Source organism: Protopterus annectens, chromosome 14.part0 (assembly GCF_019279795.1).
Source record: "Protopterus annectens isolate FY-2018-M chromosome 14.part0, PAN1.0, whole genome shotgun sequence".
NCBI classification, from domain to species: Eukaryota; Metazoa; Chordata; order Ceratodontiformes; family Protopteridae; genus Protopterus; species Protopterus annectens.
Genome location: NC_056748.1, coordinates 846,575,923 through 846,580,922, shown reverse-complemented (window position 1 = coordinate 846,580,922; position 5,000 = coordinate 846,575,923). Strand labels below are relative to the sequence as shown.

At 40.3% G+C, this 5,000-nt stretch overlaps 1 protein-coding gene across 3 annotated transcripts in view; it reads right to left on the bottom strand.

The window, feature by feature from the left end:
- GRID1 (glutamate ionotropic receptor delta type subunit 1) overlaps positions 1–5,000 on the bottom strand; it is a 2,576,795-nt gene that overhangs the window by 549,962 nt on the left and 2,021,833 nt on the right. The gene's annotated exons all lie outside the window — the stretch shown is intronic.

The window sequence follows — 5,000 nt, the reverse complement described above, 5'->3', positions numbered from 1 at the left end:
CAGATTGGGAACAGATTGTTCAGAGATGGAATGGTTGATTAGTATGAAGACAGCACAATATACACTCTGCTGCATACTCATGAAATTCATTGGGAGTAGGCCTGCAGCAAGTGATGTAGGTTTGAGTCTGTGTAGGAGTTTATTTATGAAACTAGTTTGGATTGGTCTAAAAGAGAAAGACTGGAGTACAGAAGTAAACCTAGACTGGTGGGGTATTGTTTACAGTGGACAGGATTGAACTTATAAAGTGTGAATCAGATTGGCTAGCTATGGTGTTGGTGGTATTTGGGAAGTTAGGGGTTGGGGAAGAGCATTTTCCTGGGTTTAAGAGTTGTTTTATGGCACTCCAGAATTTTTGTAGGTTGTTTTGATGCTTTTGCTGGGTTAATGCATAGTACGATTTTTTTTTGTCACTTCTCATTTGCTTTTTTTGGCTAAATTTCTTAACTGGCGATATTTTAGAAAGGAAGTTTGGTCTTTTGTTTTTGATAAAGTTACCAGGCTCTATCTCTCTGCTTCATGAGCACTTTAGTATCTTTTTTAGCCATATAATTGCTTTTGATTTGACATGAATTTTCCTAAACAGTGGCAGGCTGTCAAGGGTATCGAGGAATTTGTTATTAAAGTATTGGACCACGTTGCCTAATTGGAGATGTTTTAGAGGGGTCCAGTCACACTGATGTAGTAGGAGTTAAAGATTTTGGTTGAGAAATTTCTTTTGCTGTGGATATATTTATATGGGATATATTTAGTAGGGCATATTTTGTGCCGAAGAAGATAGGTGGGCATATGCTCATTAAGAGTGTAAAGGAGGCAGCCAGAGTGGTGGCATAGGGAATGCCTGTTAGTAAGTGTCCAATCCAGGATGGAATGTTTGTTACTGCACTTGTCGATTCTGATTGTGGAGCTAATTATTTGAGAAAAAACAAAGAGGTTAAAGAAGATGGTTTGGCTGTCAGTGGTGCAGGTGGACCAGTCTAGGTTGAAGTCTCCTAAGATAATTGTATCTTGGTTAAAAATTGAGGCAGCACAATAGAGAAGGTTTTCGATTATGGTGGTATTGTTAATATATAAGCTGCTATAAAGATAATCCTTTTATTATTGTTTAGTTGGAGATGGGAGACTAGTATTTCTGAGTCTGTAAGATCAGGAGAGATGCTTTCTATACGTTCCAGGAAAAGTTTATCTTTGTAGATAATGGCTATGCAACCACCACATTATATGTATATGTATATGTTTATATATATATAGACAGATACACACACACACACACACACACACACACACAGACACACACACAGACACACACACACACACACACACACACACACACACACACACACACACACACACACACACACACACACACACACACACACACACACACACACACACACACACACACCCACACACGCACACATGCACACACACACACACACACACACACACACACACACACACACACACACACACACACACACACACACACACACACACACACACAGGAACTAAGTCTATTTTAAAGCAGCATCTCCATACTAAGGATATGATATTTTTACACCCCAACCCAAATGTGCATATTTATAACTGTAGCTTTGCACCCAATTTAAGAGCCCAGTTTTATAAAATAAAAAAGCAGTATACTTCATTTGTCCTTGCTGCCTTTTTCTTCATTCCCTTACCTCCCATCGCCTCTTCACTTTGAACAAGGTAGTGATTATTTTAAGTACGGGAGGTCAAATAAATATAACAAATCAAGATTTTAATCATGCCTGAAAGTTGAGCTTCTAAGAGTATGATCCCTGCTGAACAGCAGCAATATTTCAAACTTCATGAATATAACATTTTCCATACCCGGCTGCAAATGACAGGCAGGATAACTCAGTTGTTGGCATGAAATGAAATGAAACTAAGCAGCTCCTTCATGCCTGAGTAACAAGAGCGGTAATGAAGGACTGACGTCTGTGTGCATATTATATGTAACCAAAATATCAGTTTTATAATTTGCCTCTAAAACCCTTGATCTTCAGAAGCCCTAAAGCAGTTATCTTGTGATTCAGACCCTTAGATATTGAATCATCAAAGGAGTGTTTCTTCCGGTTCACAGTGCTTCCAACATAATCCTAATGTGTAACTCATCAGAAAATCAGTGTTTTGATATCTCTGGACACTTATCTTGTTGAAACACATATATTATGTGTCTCATTACGCATATAATGTCTGATGCTACATCAGAGCAGTGACAGTAGAAACACGGTTAAAAACTCTTGTCAAGTAATCACAGTGGCTAATCCTGCAGTTGTCCATTCAGGAATCTCATGTGATCAGCTAAGCTGTGAAAAACTGAAGGACTTGAAGAAAAGCTTGTTTAGGCACTTAGCACAGATTCAGGAAAAGCTGAATGGACATTCAGAAAACTCAAAGTGCATCACTACAGAGATTTCCATTTTTTTATAGAAATAGAGAACAATGGAGGATGTTCTGAGTTCTGCTGTGAATCAGCAGAGCCAGACAGCTATACTTCTAGGGCAGTGAATTGTAATGTAGTGTAATGTGTTTATGTAGGCAAATAGGTGACAGATGTTTGTGGTGCATTATCTTTCCACATATAGAAATTGTGATTCCCAGCAAAACTAGACTGAGGATAGTGAGATCAGGAAATATCAGTTTAAACCTCTCTGTAATTGTCTTCAAATGTAAAAGCAATAAGTCAATGCCTGATTCTCACAAACTGCTCAGTTCAGGGAGGAGATTTGCTGCATTTTATCTGTTGACCCTTTATTTACACAGTTTCTGCATATTCTAAGAGCTATTCATATTTACAGACTTGAGCAAATACTGTGCTACGAAAGGAATGCATTAAAGTATCACAGACATTTATATGCTTTACCACATAATGAGCTATGAAAAGAATGCATTAAAGTATCATACACATTTATATTATTTTCCAGTATGAGTTATTTCAAATTACCCTATCCCATTACCCTTTCATACTTATCATTTGTTGAAAATACACATAAGTGCATACTTCTAGATGTAATATAAGGAAACTGTAACTGATCTATACATATGATAAGCTTAAAATATTATGTAATTAAAGATGAAAGCATATTAAAATATATGCAGAAGTTATATGAGAGAATTTGATGCGCATGGAATTAGTTCTGTTAGGCAAGCTCAAAGTCATATGCAAAGATGTTTATTTAACCTCTGTGTTTTTTGCTTGGCACAGGGCAGACATAATGTGTATTCATGTGAGCTGTCACTTTTTTTCATTAGATGATACTGTCTGGTATCATTCACTTTCCCTTCCTGTCTTGTCTGGTGTCAATAACCTGTCCATTTTCCCTGCTGAAACAAAGTCAAGGTGCTAGGAGTGAGATAAACTTGTAGTTAGATTCTGTACTCAATGCATGGTATGAAGTCAAACTCCATGCTCAGTGCATAATATAGTGCAGTACCTATGCTCCCTGCACAGGATGTAGTCAGACCCCATGCTCCATGCATTATGTAGTACAGTACTGCCCTCTATCTATAGAATGTAGTCAGACTTCATGCTCCATACAGGATGTAGGGCAGTACCTGTGCTGCCTGCATAGAATGTTGTCAGACTCTATGCTCCATGCATGGCATAGTGCTATGCTCCCTGCATGGTATGTAGTCAGTATCCACTTGCCATTCATGGTATAGTGCAGTACCTGTGCTGCATGCATGGAATGTAGTCAGACTCCGTGCTTAGTGTAAGATATAGTGCAGCACTTGTGCTCCCTGCATGGTATATAGTCAGACTCTGCACTCCAAGGATGGTAGAGTGCAGTACCTGTGCTGCATGCATGGAATGTAGTCAGACTCCATGCTTAGTGTAAGATATAGTGCAGCACTTGTGCTCCCTGCATGGTATATAGTCAGACTCTGCACTCCAAGGATGGTAGAGTGCAGTACCTGTGCTGCATGCATGGAATGTAGTCAGACTCCATGCTTAGTGTAAGATATAGTGCAGCACTTGTGCTGCCTGCATAGTATATAGTCAGACTCTGAACTCCATGGATGGTATAGTGCAGTACCTGTGCTGCATGCATGGAATGTAGTCAGACTCCATGCTTAGTGTAAGATATAGTGCAGCACTTGTGCTCCTTGCATGGTATATAGTCAGACTCTGCACTCCATGGATGGTATAGTGCAGTACCTGTGCTGCATGCATGGAATGTAGTCAGACTCCATGCTTAGTGTAAGATATAGTGCAGCACTTGTGCTCCCTGCATGGTATATAGTCAGACTCTGCACTCCATGGATGGTAGAATGCAGTACCTGTGCTGCATGCATGGAATGTAGTCAGACTCCATGCTTAGTGTAAGATATCGTGCAGCACTTGTGCTCCCTGCATGGTATATAGTCAGACTCTGCACTCCATGGATGGTATAGTGCAGTACCTGTGCTGTATGCATGGAATGTAGTCACACTCCATGCTTAGTGTAAGATATAGTGCAGCACTTGTGCTCCCTGCATGGTATATAGTCAGACTCTGCACTCCATGGATGGTATAGTGCAGTACCTGTGCTGCATGCATGGAATGTAGTCAGACACCATGCTTAGTGTAAGATATAGTGCAGCACTTGTGCTCCCTGCATGGTATATAGTCAGACTCTGCACTCCATGGATGGTAGAATGCAGTACCTGTGCTGCATGCATGGAATGTAGTCAGACTCCATGCTTAGTGTAAGATATAGTGCAGCACTTGTGCTCCCTGCATGGTATATAGTCAGACTCTGCACTCCATGGATGGTAGAATGCAGTACCTGTGCTGCATGCATGGAATGTAGTCAGACTCCATGCTTAGTGTAAGATATAGTGCAGCACTTGTGCTCCCTGCATGGTACATAGTCAGACTCTGCACACCATGGATGGTAGAATGCAGTACCTGTGCTGCATGCATGGAATGTAGTCAGACTCCATGCTTAGTGTAAGATATAGTGCAGCACTTGTGCTCCCTGCATGGTATA